Genomic DNA, 16233 nt, shown 5'->3' on the forward strand with positions numbered 1-16233 from the left:
TCAGGAGATCTACGAGCAGTCTGACCGCTTTGAGAGGAATCATCTGGAGCGGCAGTGGGCGTTCGAGCTGGCGAGCGTCGCTGAACATGCAACAGTGGTAGGCACCGTATTGCATTTCTCCAGCTCGTTGGTAGGCTCCTCCTTCTCCTCTGCCTCTTACTGAGCACGCTCGATAGAGGAGAGGCTGCCGGAAGTAGCACAAAGCCCCTCCTTGGTAGTAGTAGTATTTAGGGGCTATTTTGTTTAGTTCATCTGACTATAGATGTGTGGTCGAAGTGTACAACATACTTAGAATTAGCTAGTATATATAGTTGAACTAGCTATTTCAGTACGTGGTTGGCAACAAATGGGGAAAAGTTCGGTCGGTTCAGCTATCGAGTTGAACTGTTTGTATAAATTAAGAATGAATGCTTAATCAATGAATCAAATCTATGATTAATTACTGAATTTTAGTTGCAAAAATTAGATAGTGCTAGTGATTTCTAGCTGCATATTTTGACAAATCGCAGTGTTACAAGGATTGACAAATAGCAATGTTACTAGATCAACAAATGTCAATCTTTCCAGTTTGACAAATGGCAACTTACCTGATAACCCACAAGTATAGGCGATCAATTGTAGCCTCTTTCGATAAGTAAGAGCGTCAAAATCAACGAGGAGCTAAACGTAGAACAAATATTCCCTCAAGTTCTATCGACCATTGATACAACTCTGCGCACGCTTGACGTTCACTTTACCTAGAACACGTATAAAACTAGAAGTACTTTGTAGGTGTTTTTGGATAGGTTTGCAGGATAATAAAGAGCGCGTAAATAAAAAGTAGGGGCTGTTTAGATAAAGAAGCAATAAAGTTAGTATAGCGAGTGTGGAAAAGTGGTGATAGGAGTTGTGAAATTGTCCCTAAGCAATTGACGACTTTACTAGACCGATAGCAAGTTTTATGTGGGAGAGGCCACTGCTAGCATGTCATCCTTGACTTGGAATTCTATGCACTTATGATTGGAACTATTAGCAAGCATCCGCAACTACTAACATTCATTAAGGTAAAACCCAACCATAGCATTAAGATATATTGGCCCCCCTTCAATCTCGTATGCATCAATTTCTATGCTAGGTTGAAGTTTCTGTCACTCTTGCCCTCCAATACATAGTCCTATCAACATACAACTAACCCTATGGTGTGATCCACGCGCGCGCTCATATGATGGGCACCAAAGGACAGCAACATAACCACAAGAAAATTAAGTCAATCATAGCAATTCATCAACCACCGATAGGACAACGAAAATCTACTCAGACATCATAGGATGGCAACACATCATTGGATAATAATATGAAGCATAAAGCACCATGTTCAAGTAGAGGGTACATCGGTTGCGGGAGAGTGGACCGCTGTAGATAGAGGGGGGAAGGTGATGGAGATGTTGGTGGATATGGCATAGGTGTTGGTGAAGATCACGGTGCTGATGATGGCCCCCCGGCGGTGTTCCGGCGCCACCGGAAGTGAGGGGGAGAGAGCCCCCCTCCTTCTTCTTCCTTGACCTTCTCCCTAGATGGGAAAAGGGTTTCCCCTCTGTCCCATGGTCTCCATGGCATGGGAGGGGCGAGAGCCCCTCTGAGATTGGATCTGTCTCTCTGTCTCTCTCTGTTTCTGCGTTCTGGGATTCTGCCCTTTCACCGTTTCTTATATATCCGGAGATCCGTAACTCCGGTTGGATTGAAACCTTTGCCCCGATTTTTTCCCAAAAATTAGCTTTCTTGCGGCCAAAGAAGAGCGGTAACCGCCTTACGGGGGGCCCACGAGGGTCAGGGGCGCGCCCAGGGGGGGCGCCCCTGCCTCGTGGCCCCCTCAGGCCCCGTCTCGCGTTGATTTTCTTCCCATGTCTCACAAATATTCCAAAAATATTCTCTGTCCGTTTTTATTCCGTTTGGACTCCGTTTGATATGGATTTTCTGCGAAACAAAAAATGCAACAAACAGGAACTGGCACTGGGCACTGGATCAATATGTTAGTCCCAAAAATAGTATAAAAAGTTGCCAAAAGTATATGAAAGTTGTAGAATATTGGCATGGAACAATAAAAAATTATAGATACGACGGAGACGTATCAGCATCCCCAAGCTTAATTCCTGCTCGTTCTCTAGTAGGTAAATGATAAAAAAGATAATTTTTGATGTGGAATGCTACCTAGCATAATCTTGATCATATATCTAATCATGGCATGAATGTTAAGACACGAGTGATTCAAAGCAATAGTCTATCATTTGACATTAAGACAATAATACTTCAAGCATACTAACCAAGCAATTATGTCTTATCAAAATAACATAGCCAAAGAAAGCTCATCCCTACAAAATCATATAGTCTGGCTATGCTCCATCTTCACCACACAAAGCATTCAAATCATGCACAACTCCGATGACAAGCCGAGTAATTGGTTCTTACTTTTTAACGCGCTTCAGCCTTTTCAACCCTCATGCAATACATGAGCGTAAGCCATGGACATAGCACTATGGGTGGAATAGAATATGATGATGGAGGTTTGTGTGAAGAAGACAAAAAAGGAGAAAGTCTCACATCGACGCGGCTAATCAATAGGCTATGGAGACGCCCATCAATTGATGTCAATGTGAGGAGTAGGGATTGCCATGCAACGGATGCACTAAGAGCTATAAGTGTATGAAAGCTCAAACTGAAACTAAGTGGGTGTGCATCCAACTTGCTTGCTCATGAAGACCTCGGGCATTTCAGGAAGCCCATCATTGGAATATACAAGCCAAGTTCTATAATGAAAATTCCCACTAGTATGTCAAAGTGATAACTCAAGAGACTCTCTATATGAAGAACATGGTGCTACTCTGAAGCACAAGTGTGGTAAAAGGATAATAACATTGTCCCTTCTCTCTTTTCTCTCATTTTTTTTTCTTTCTTTAGGATGGCTTCTTTGGCCTCTTTTATTTTTTTTGTGGGCTTCTTTGGCGTCTTATATTTTTTTGTGTAAAGTCCGGAGACCCATCCCGACTTGTGGGGGAATCATAGTCTCCATCATCCTTTCCTCACTGGGACAATGCTCTAATAATGATGATCATCACATTTTTATTTACTTACAACTCAATATTACAACTCGATATCCAGAACAAAGATATGACTCTATATGAATTCCTCCGACGGTGTACCGGGATGTGCAATGATCTAGCGTAGCAATGACATCAAAAAACGGACAAGCCATGAAAACATCATGCTAGCTATCTTACGATCATGCAAAGCAATATGACAATGATGTGAAGTCATGTATATGAAGATGATGGAAGTTGCATGGCAATATATCTCGGAATGGCAATGGAAATGCCATGATAGGTAGGTATGGTGGATGTTTTGAGGAAGATATAAGGAGGTTTATGTGTGATAGAGCATATCATATCATGGGGTTTGGATTTACCGGCGAAGTTTGCACCAACTCTCGAGGTGAGAAAGGGCAACACACGGTACCGAAGAGGCTAGCAATGATGGAAGGGTGAGAGTGCGTATAATCCATGGACTCACATTAGTCATAAAGAACTCATATACTTATTGCAAAAGTTTATTAGCCCTCGAAGAAAAGTACTACTATGCATGCCCCTAGGGGGATAGATTGGTAGGAAAAGACAATCGCTCGTCCCCGACCGCCACTCATAAGGAAGACAATCAATAAAAAAATCATGCTCCGACTTCGTCACATAACGGTTCACCATACGTGCATGCTATGGGACTTGCAAACCTCAACACAAGTATTTATCAATTTCACAATTACTCAACTAGAAGGACTCTAATATCACCGCCTTTATATCACAAAACTATTGCAAGGAATCAAACATATCATATTCAGTGATCTACAAGTTTTATGTAGAATTTTATGACTAATCATGTGAATGACCAGTTCCTGTCAACTCTCTAAATGGATATAAGTGAAGCAAAAGATTTTAATTCTTTCTACAAAAGATATGCCCATGCTCTAACAAATATAAGTGAAGCAAAAGAGCATTCTACAAATGGCGGTTTTCTATGTGAAGAGAAACAGGCAATCCAAACTTCAAATGATATAAGCGAGGCACATGAAGCATTCTATAAGGCCATACTCAAAAGATTTAAGTGAAGTGCAAAGAGCATTCTATAAATCAACCAAGGACTATCTCATACCAGCATGGTGCATAAAAGAAAAGTGAAAACTAAATGCAAAAGACGCTCCAAGATTTGCACATATCGCATGAACGAAATGAATCCGAAAACATACCAATATTTGTTGAAGAAAGATGGGATGCCTTCCGGGGCATCCCCAAGCTTAGACGCTTGAGTCTCCTTGAATATTTACTTGGGGTGCCTTGGGCATCCCCAAGCTTGATCTCTTGCCTCTCCTTCTTCTCCTCACATCGAGACCTCCTCGATCTTCGAACACTTCATCCACACAAAACTCAACAAAAAGCTCGGTAAGATCCGTTAGTATTATAAAGAAAGTCACTACTCTAAGTAATGTTGTAAACCAATTCATATTTTGTTTTTTACATTGTAGCTAATGTAATATAACTCTTCCATGGCTTAATCCATTGATATAAATCGATAGTTTCAATCAAAACAAGCAAACTATGCATCAAAAACAGAATCTATCTTAAACAGGACAGTCTATAGTAATCTAAACATTCACCATACCTTTGGTACTCCAAAAATTCTACAAAAATTAGGAAAAATAAACAATTTGTATAGAAAGACAGTGCAAAAAGTTTCTGAACCGTTTGACGTTCCAGTAAAAAAAGCGCAAAATCACGCACTACAGCCAAAGTTTTTGTCCTGCACCGCACAAACCAACAAGCAATGTAAACATCCTAAAGGCAAATCTTGGCACATTATTTTTATTTTTAAACCTTATAAAAGCACACAACAGAAATAAATGACTCTCTAAAACTTTCGGGTTGTCTCCCTGGCAGCGCTTTCTTTAAAGCCATTAAGCTAGGCATATAGTGCTCAAGTAATGGATCCACCCGGATCCCAAGGTGTATCAAAGCCAATTTTAATTAGCAATGATTTGTAATTTAGTAGTGAGCACAAAGTAACATATATCATGTAATGACGAAGTCTAACTCTCTTCCTATGCATCGGCATGTCATAAAAGAACAATTCATGCACACAAAGTAAAAGCCAATGCATAGTATAAACAGTTTCTTGCGATTTTTTCGTGTTGGAAACATAAAGAGGCGGAGATGTAGTTCCTCTCTCATAATAATTGCAAGTAGGAGCAGCAAGCACATGCATATTATAACTATCAAAATCATCATGTGTAATAGTAAAACACAACCCATCAATATAATCCTTAATAAGGGTAAACTTCTCCGATATAGTGTAGTTGGGAGAATTCAAATAGATAATAGGAATATCATGCGTGGGTGCAATAGCAACAATTTCATGTTTAACATAAGGAACTATAGCAAGTTCATCTCCATAAGCATAATTCATATTGGCGTCTTGGCCACAAGCATAGCAAGCATCATCAAAAAGGGATACTTCAAAAGAATCAACGGGATCATAACAGTCATCATAGCAATCATCCTTCGGTAAGCACGAAGGGAAATTAAAAAATGTATGAGTTGAAGAGTTCCTCTCATTAGAAGGTGGGCACGGGTGATCCTCTCTTCCTCCTTTTGTTCTTCGCTCTCCTCCGCATCTTTTTCATCCAATGAGCTCACAATGTCATTAATTTATTCTTCCATAGACTCTTGCAAAATATTAGTCTCTTCTTGGACAACGGAGACTCTCTCAATACAATCATCAATACGGAATTGAATTCATAATTCTCATAGAAATATTTAAGTATAGCAAAAATTTTAGGTATGTAAATAGCATCATCAAGATTTTTACACTCTTTAAACAAAGATTCAATTTCATAAGCACCCATAAAAGCAACAAATTCTTCTATTTTTTCCACATCATAGCAATCATATATACCATTAGCATAAGATGCCAAGGTTTTTTCATCATTAAATTTGCATGAAAAGGGAAGGTGTGGAGCCTTCATCCTAGAGCAACAAGTATAGTCATATCTCAAGCATAGTTCCTGAGAATACCAATGCAACATATGAATTTGATCCCATAATAGTTTCCCCTTTTGAGTCAAGCCATAATCCCTAAAGTATTCACGTTGATCCAACATGTTTCTCATTACATAATTGAATGGGGTTTTCTCAGGATTATGGAAGTAGTACATAATATTTTTCACATAGCCAGCATCAAGGATTTTAGGAGGTTCCCCATCTCCATGAGTAGCAGGTACACATAATTTTTTTGGTATTTCGTGCTCCATATCCATAACTAAAGACAGGGAACAACTTAGAACAACAAATAAAAATTACTTAGTGATAAAGCAAACAAGCACACACGAGAATATTCACCACATGCTATGGCTCCCCGGCAACGGCGCCAGAAAAAGGTCTTGATAACCCACAAAGTATAGGGGGTCAATTGTAGCCTCTTTCGATAAGTAAGAGTGTCGAACCCAACTAGGAGCTAAAGGTAGAACAAATATTCCCTCAAGTTCTATCGACCACCGATACAACTCTACGCACACTTGACGTTCGCTTTACCTAGAACAAGTATAAAACTAGAAGTACTTTGTAGGCATTTTTGGATAGGTTTGAAAGATAATAAAGAGTGCGTAAATAAAAAATAGGGGCTGTTTAGATAAAGAAGCAATAAAGTTAGTATAGCGAGTGTGGAAAAGTGGTGATAGGAGTTGTCAAATTGTCCCTAAGCAATTGACTACTTTACTAGACCTATAACAAGTTTTATGTGGGAGAGGCCACTGCTAGCATTTCATCCCTGAGTTGGAATTCTATGCACTTATGATTGGAACAATTAGCAATCATCCGCAACTACTAACATTCATTAAGATAAAACCCAACCATAGCATTAAGATATATTGGTCCCCCTTCAATCCTGTATGCATCAATTTCTATGCTAGGTTGAAGTTTCTGTCACTCTTGCCCTCCAATACATAGTCCTATCACCATACAACTAACCCTATGGTGTGATCCACGCGCGCGCTCATATGATGGGCACCATAGGACAGCAACATAACCACAAGAAAATTAAATCAATCATAGCAATTCATCAACCACCGATAGGACAACGGAAATCTACTCAGACATCATAGGATGGCAACACATCATTGGATAATAATATGAAGCATAAAGCACCATGTTCAAGTAGAGGGTACATCGGGTTGCGGGAGAGTGGACCATTGTAGATAGAGGGGGAAAGGTGATGGAGATGTTGGTGCAGATAGCATAGGTGTTGGTGAAGATCGCGGTGATGATGATGGCCCCCGACGGCGTTCCGGCGCCACCAGAAGCTAGAGGGAGAGAGCCCCCCTCCTTCTTCTTCTTCCTTGACCCTCTCCCTAGATGGGAGAAGGGTTTCCCCTCTGGTCCATGGTCTCCATGGCATGGGAGGGGCGAGAGCCCCTCCGAGATTGGATCTGTCTCTCTGTCTCTCTCTGTTTCCGCGTTCTGGGATTCTGCCCTTTCACTGTTTCTTATATATCCGGAGATTTGTAACTCCGATTGGATTGAAACCTTCTCCCTGATTTTTTTATTCTGAAAATTAGCTCTCTTGCGGCCAAAGAAGAGTAGTAACCGCCTTACGGGGGGCCCATGAGGGTCAGAGGCGCGCCCTCTGCCTCGTGGCCCCCTCGGGTACCGTCTCGCATTGATTTTCTTCTGATATCTCACAAATATTCCAAAAATATTATCCGTCCATTTTATTCCGTTTGGACTCCATTTGATATGGATTTTCTACGAAAAAAACATGCAACAAACAGGAACTAGCACTGGATCAATATGTTAGTCCCAAAAATAGTATAAAAAGTTGCCAAAAGTATGTGAAAGTTCTAGAATATTGGCATGGAACAATAAAAAATTACAGACACAACGGAGACGTATCAATACCCAATATGACAGATGCAAATCTTACCAAATTGTTTATAGGTGGTTGCACACGGGTCTTCCAAAACAACCGTTTGCGTTGAAGGGATGCACAAATCCTGCGCTACGGATTTTCCCTCGACTTAAGGGGGAAGACCATAGTTCTCACTTTGCATACGGGTGTTCTATATAAAACGTTTGCGATCAAGAGCTGCAGAAATCCTGCTCAACACATTTTCTCTTGGCTTCCTGGGGAAGCTGTCAATTTGCATACATGTGTTCTAACTAAAATGTTTGCGATCAAGAGCTGCACAAATCCTGCTAGGCACTTTTTCCGTTGGCTTCCTGGGGAAACTGTCGGTTTTGCATACGGGTGTTCTAACTAAAATGTTTGCGATGAGTGTTTTATATTTAAAAACAGTATTGAACTACGGCTTGGGCGCCATTAATGTAGAGGATGCGAGCAAGGCGGGCGTCCATGGAAGTCAAAGGGCTCGCTTCCCAGTGAGCCTGTGTGGCGTACAGCTCGCACACTTCCTGGTGAGCCCCCACATTGGAGTACAACTCGCACGCCTTCCGTTTAGTCAAGCACTCAAGCACCTGTCCGCACGACACCTCCTAGCCATTAAAAGAGTGAGGCGTGGAGCCACGTGAATGGTTAGCAGAACGCACATAATTTAAATTATACAAAACATTTGAGATGTTACAGTGGCAGCTATTTGTTTCAAAATGCCTTTGTTGGCTGTTATTCGAGTGCGCCTTCTCTCAAAATGGACACGAAAAATACCACAACATGTCAGGTGCCATTCCATTATAGCATGCCAACTTTCATGAATTTCAAACGAGTTTTGGATCTACTATAATTTAAAAACAAAGTATCTCAACATTTTGCCAGCAATCAACAGTGCCCTGGTGTTTGAAATTAATTCCCATTTCTTGCATGGGACCTAAGCATGCCCCAAAAGACACATATTTGATTTTTCAACCAATTTATATGCACTGGAGCTTGTGCATGTAGTTCAAATTTGAACTATGCACATGAAATGCCTAGAAAGTCCAGTTAATGTATAAAAATGTCCAAACGAACCCTGAAAATTCCAAAATTAAACACAACACTCCTGTTGTTCTATGACACTAGAATTTTTTTGAAAGCAATAAGAGGCAAGCGATATTGTCATCCCCAAAGGTGGCATGTTCCTTACCGAAACCATCATGTTAGTTGTGAGAAGCTCTGGTTTGTGAGAAGCTTATACCCAAACCTGCCCCAAATGGGACAAAATTTTTAACACGACATGTTGATGCCGCTCCATGATAGCATGCCAAGTTTCATGAATTTCAGACGAATTTTGGATTTACTAGAATTTAAAAACCAGGTATCTCAATGTTTGCGGCCGAGTGACGGTGGCAGGGTGTTTGAAATTCATTCCCATTTCTTGCATGGGACCTAAGCATGCAACCATGGACACGCATTTGATTTTTCAACCAGTTTATATGCACTGGAGCTTGTGCATGTAGTTCAAATTTGAATTATGTGCATAAAATGCTTGGAAATCTTAGACAATGTATAAAAATGTCAAAACGAACCCCGGAAAATTCCAAATTAAACACAACACTCCTGTTGTTCTATGTTGACACTAGAATTTTTTTGAAAGCAATAAGAGGCAACGGATATCGTTTCGTCCCCAAAGGTGACACGTTCCCTACCGAAACCATCATGCTTGTTCTGAGATGCTTTGGTTTGTGAGAAGCTTATACCCAAACCTGCCCCAAATGGGACAAAATTTTTACCATGACATGTCGATGCCGCTCCATGATATCATGCCAAGTTTCATGAATTTCACATGAGTTTTGGATTTACTATAATTTAAAAACTAGGTATCTCAATGTTTGTGGCCGAGTGACGGTGGCAGGGTGTTTGAAATTCATTCCCATTTATTGCATGGGACCTAAGCATGCAACCAAGGACACATATTTGATTTTTTAACCAGTTTATATGCACTGGAGAACGTGCATGTAGTTCAAATTTGAATTATGCACATAAAATGCATGGAAAACCCAGTTAATGTATAAAAATGTCCAAACGAACCCCGAAAAATTCCAAAATTAAACACAACACTCCTGTTGTTCTATGTTGACACTCGAATTTTTTTGAAAGCAATAAGAGGCAATGGATATCGTTTCATCCCCAAAGGTGGCACGTCCCCTACTGAAACCATCACGCTTGTTGTGAGAAGCACTGGTTTGTGAGAAGATTATACCCAAACCTGCCCCGAATGGGACAATTTTTTTATGATGGCATGTTGATGCCGCTCCATGATAGCATGCCAAGTTTCATGAATTTCAGACGAGTTTTGGATTTACTAGAATTTAAAAACTAGGTGAGGGAGTCCTGGATTAGGGGGTCTCCGAATAGTCGGACTATATCCTTTGTCCGGACTGTTGGGCTATGAAGATACAAGATTGAAGACTTCGTCCCGTGTCCGGATGGGACTCTCCTTGGCGTGGAAGGCAAGCTAGGAAATACGGATATGTAGATCTCCTCCCTTGTAACCGACTCTGTGTAACCCTAGCCCCCTCCGGTGTCTATATAAACCGGAGGGTTTAGTCCGTAGGACAACAAACAATCATACCATAGGCTAGCTCCTAGGGTTTAGCCTCTACGATCTCATGGTAGATCAACTCTTGTAATACTCATATCATCAAGAACAATCAAGCAGGACGTAGAGTATTACCTCCATCAAGAGGGCCCGAACCTAGGTAAACATCGTGTCCCCCGCCTCCTGTTACCATCCGCCTTAGACATACAGTTTGGGACCCCCTACCCGAGATCCGCCGGTTTTGACACCGACATTGGTGCTTTGATTGAGAGTTCCACTGTGTCATCACCATAAGGCTTGATGGCTCCTTCGATCATCGATAGCGATGCGGTCCAGGGTGAGGTTTTCCTCCCCGGACAGTTCTTTGTATTCGGCGGCTTCGCATTGTGGGCCAATTCACTTGGCCATCTGGAGCAGATTGAGAGCTACGCCTCTAGCCATCAGGTCAGATTCGGAAACTTAAACTACACTGCCAACGTCCGCAAAGACTTGATCTTCGACGGATTTGAGCCCGTGTCAGGTGCGCAGCACAGTCACGACGAGCACGCCATAACTCTGCCGTCGGACAATGTTCGGGAGATTGCATCTGCTACTACTCCGACCTTCAATCCGGAGCAAATTGCGCCATCCAAGGACGGAGGGATAGACCCTGCCATGGAGGTCGCACTCTCAGTGGCAATGGAGCCGGATACTGACTTCACCCCTTACGAGAGCCGTGTCGCCGAACCACTGGATTCATCTCCGGCCACAGACTCCGAGCTGCCTGCATCCGTGCCCATCGAATCCGACTGGGCACCGATCATGGAGTTCACCTCCGCAGATATCTATCAGCACTCGCCTTTCGGTGATGTGCTAAATTCGTTAAAGTCTCTCTCCTTGTCAGGAGAACCTTGGCCGAACTATGTCCGGCTAGAATGGGATACAGACGACGAAGAAATTCGCTGCCCGCCCACCACCCACTTAGTAGGCATTATCGACGACTTAACCGACATGCTCAACTTCGACTCCGAAAACATCGACAACATGGACGAAGATGCAGGAGACGAACAGGATCCAGCGCCCACAGGGCGCCGGACAACCACTTCATCACATGGCATATATATGGTGGACACCCCTAAAGAAGGCAATGGCGACGAGATAGCGGAGGATGACCCCTCCAAGAAGCAACCCAAGCACCGTCGTCAGCGGCGCCGCTCTAAGTCCCACCACAACAAAAGTAGTGATACCGGCACAGGAGATAATAACACTCCGGATAGTGCCGAAGACAACCACAATCCCCTCTAGCACGATGTAGAGCCGAAGGATGAACAAGCCAACCCTCCAGAGCAGGCAGCAGATGGAGAACCAGAGGAGGACAATTACATGCCTCTCTCCGAAGACAAGGCGAGCCTCGGTGACGAAGAATTTATCGTGCCTGAGGACCCCATCGAACAGGAGCGCTTCAAGCGCCGGCTTATGGCCACAACAAATAGCCTGAAGAAAAAGCAACAACAGCTTCAAGCTGATCAAGACTTGCTAGCAGACAGATGGACCGAAGTCCTTGCGGCCGAGGAATACGAACTCGAGCGCCCCTCCAAGAGTTAGCCAAAACGCAGGTTGCTACCTCACCTCGAGGAGGAAGCATTGAAACCTCATGCACCAGTGTATGATGCGGCTGACCGGCCACTACGTGGCCGAGCCAATGAGGCGTTTCAGCCTGAAGTTCAGCTTGCACCCCGCCGCCACTCAATCAAAAATACCAAGGCCCGGGGCAACACACGGGACCTGCGAGACGTATGGGACAGCAGGGCAAAACTCGCAAGGTCAATATATGGGTCACGGGCGCGTGCGCCAACGGGGGACGATGATCATCGCGCCGGATACACCAAAAGTAAATCCGTCCGAGCCAAATACAGCAGACAAGACTCATATGAACTGCGCCGTGATATAGCCCGACACAGAGGTGCCACACACCCCCTATGCTTCACGGATGAAGTTATGGATCACGAATTCCCGGAGGGTTTCAAACCCATAAATATGATGGTACAACAGATCCTACTGTATGGATTGAGGATTTCCTCCTTCACATCCACATGGCTCGCGGTGATGATCTACATGCCATCAAGTACCTCCCACTAAAACTGAAAGGACCAGCTCGGCATTGGCTAAATAACTTGCCAGCAGACTCCGTCGGCAGTTGGGAGGATCTGGAAGACGCATTCCTTGACAACTTCCACATCACTTATGTGCGACCACCGGATGCTAATGACTTGAGCCATATAACTCAGCACCCCGGGGAATCGGCCAGGCAATTCTGGACACGATTCCTAACAAAGAAAAACCAAATTGTTCAATGTCCGGATGCAGAGGCCTTAGCGGCATTCAAGCATAACATCCGCGACGAGTGGCTTGCCCAACACCTCGGCCAGGAGAAGCCGAAGTCTATGGCAGCGCTCACGACACTCATGACCCGCTTTTCCGCGGGTGAGGATAGCTGGCTGGCTCGCAGCAACAACACATCCAGGAATCCGGGCACTCCGAATAACAAAGATGCCAACAGCAAATCACGACGCAACAAACACAAGCGCCGCAAATATGGTGATAAAACCAATAATATGGTAGTTAATGCCGGGTTCATGGTCTCAAAGCCCAGTCAGTGGAAAGGGCCCCATGAAAATACAAATCCGGGTCCATCCAGTCCAGACCGCATACTCGCTCGCCAATGCCAAATTCATGGCACCCCAGAAATGCCGGCCACCCATACCAACAGAGAATGCTGGGTCTTCAAACAAGCCGGCAAGGCAGGCGCCAAACACGAAGAGGGGTCTCAAAGCAACGATAGCAACGAAGAGCCCAGTTTCTGAACACAGGTGGGCAAAAGAAATCCCCCCATACTCAATTGGTGAATGTGGTAAATACCACCCAACCGGCCCACTTGATATAAGCTAGGGCCGGTCACCTTCAACCGCACGGATCGTCCGGTTAAAGCCAATTGGGGCAATCCAGCCACACTAATCCTCGACCTAATAGTAGACGGGTTCCACCTCACTCAAGTCCTTATGGACGGAGGTAGCAGTGTAAACCTGCTTTACCAGGATATAGTGCGCAAGATGGGCATCGATCAGTCAGCGATCAAGGCCACTAAAGCCACTTTTAGAGCACTGCTCAAGCGAACCACTTTTGCTCAATTCAACGTGGTACCACATGGTGCCTACCGTAAGCTCACAATGCCCGGTCCACGCGGCGTCATCACGGTTCATGGCAAGGCCGAATTTTCTTTCGACGCCAACAAATACATCACTGCCTTAGCAGCAGGAACACCGAGCAGCACCTTGCAGCCGAACCTCGAGTCGACACCTAGGCTCCCGGACACCGCCAAGGGGCTCCGAACTACTTCACGGAAGGATACTCTGGCTCATCTAGGGTTCAATTAAACACTCCGGCGAAGTCCATGACAGGCCGAACTCAGCGGCTCAACCGCCATTCGGCACGCAAACATTTCTTATATTTCCTTCGCAGGTCCACCTTTGCACCGACCAGGACGGACTCCACAGAGGCAGCTCGAACACGCCTGGGGATCCTTAGACATTTCCTTCAGCGAACGTCCGGGCACAATAGGAACCCGCACTCAACCTTTTCCCCTGGTCACAGCAGGTTCTGCTATCACAACTCCTTATTTTATTATTTATCACATTACTTGTACAATAAGAATAGACATATTATTTATACAACATATGGATTCATATGATGTTTACCTACTGGTTATTTCTTGTTGGGGTAATGGGCTGACTGCGCCCCTCGAGATGCCAGATGAAGAGCCGCCTTCTGGAGGACGGCTGAAGGAACAGTCGGCTGCCCGCATGCAGCCGAGTCCTAGAGGCGAGGTCAAGATCGGCCGACTCCCGCTTGGTGGCTTCCAGAGAAGCCGGCCATGGGGAGTCGGCCCACGGCACCAACAAAGCCCATGCCCTCATCAGGGGGGATGGGACGGGGGGCGGCAATACTGAAGCCCACTCCCTCCCCTTTTCCAGGAGATGGCTAGGCCACAGTGCGCTATACCAACGGAGAACTCCGTCTGGCATGACACTATTGCCATGCCATCCCTGTCATTAGCAACAGTGGGCGGAGTCATGTGCCCACGACGGTCTGTCAGTACGGTCCATAGACGATGGGCCCTACCGGTCAGCGAGAGTCCAGAAGACGGCAAGAGCGCCACCAGTCGGACCCGTAGGGAGCCGGCCCCCGAGAGTCGGCCTGCCCCTCCCTCGGGTTCCCCGCGCCATTAACCAGACGAGACAGGGAGTGGCTACAGTGATCACCCGCCAGACGGCGGGGCTGTAGCCACGACCCCATGACCAAGCCTGCGTCATTAGAAGCACATCTACAGTAATCAGCAGCCGGCAAGACCCGCAAGCAGCGGGTACGGCCTGTCAGCTCCGTACCAGACCAGTCGACGGGGTCCACCAGTCGGCGGGCCCCAGCAGTCGGCAGAAGGGCCGACAGGAAAAGAGACTGATGGCTGGGCCCTGCGCCCAGACAGTTTACCATTGTACCCTGAGGGGTAGGCCTATATAAACCCCCAGGGCACCCATGCAAAGGGTTCGGACCCATTAGAACTAGACCAGATCATAGAGGGAGGAGAGAGCTAGCCCTGCCTTCTCCTACCTTCAGCATACAGCTCCAAGAGCGCCCTTGTATTCACTTTGCCATAGTGATCATGCGGAGACCCCACAGAGCAGGACTAGGGGTGTTATCTCCTAGGAGAGCCCCGAACCTGGGTAAAGTACGCTGACGTTCGTGTCTACGTCTCATCCCGCTTCCGGGCACCAGCGACGTTCTACTCGCTCCCACCATGATAAGCCATCCATTGGCATATGTCGCACCCAACCCCCGACATTTGGGGCCCACCGTGGGGCCTGGTGCACCGTCGTCTGGAGACTTGTTCTGGACGGGAACCCTTTTCCTCCCTAGCAAGCGCAACCAGCCCGGCACGCCACATGGAGTCTGCACTGACGCGCTGCATGGCGTTGAGATCACTTGCGTGGCTAGTTGCCTTGCCGATCTTGTCGGCGGGGTCCGCCTCTCCGACGAGCCCGCATCCGACGCGGGCACAGGCGGCCCCAAGAGCCTCCTCGCGGGCCTCCTCGATCAACTCCGCGTCACCAGCGAGCCAGCTGGGGACTTGGAGTCCGTAGGCTCCACCGACCCGATGTTGGTCGACTCCGACACCGCGTCGCTTGACACGTTCCCCACCAACATGGTGGTCTACGACGAGCCGATCCATTGCACGGAGAGCGGCGGAAGCACCGTCATGGAAGTGCTTCTCATTGATCATGGCGAGCACTCCGGCGGGGGTGATTATGACCCGCTCAGCACGGCGCTGCAAGATCTGGCAGCGCCCATTCCTGAAGATGCCGACGCCGAGATGCTGGAGGCACGCCGCCTTCAGCTAGTCGAAGGCGCCAATAAGCTGGCCAGCATGAGACGCCTATCAGAGGCCTATCTGCGCGAGATGGACCACGCTATGGGCGGCACGCCGGCTCTAGATGGACCTAGCCGCCTTGGCACGGTCCGGCAGCGCGGCGTGGCCATCGCCGACCTATTCGGGGCAAATCGCACCATTTACGCCACGCATGCGGAGAACATCCGAGCTTCCCAGGCGGCGGCGGACGAGCTAGAAAAATTCGAGGGCGAAGAACGTCGCTTGATGA

Source organism: Triticum dicoccoides, chromosome 4A, assembly GCF_002162155.2.
Source record: "Triticum dicoccoides isolate Atlit2015 ecotype Zavitan chromosome 4A, WEW_v2.0, whole genome shotgun sequence".
NCBI lineage: Eukaryota > Viridiplantae > Streptophyta > Magnoliopsida > Poales > Poaceae > Triticum > Triticum dicoccoides.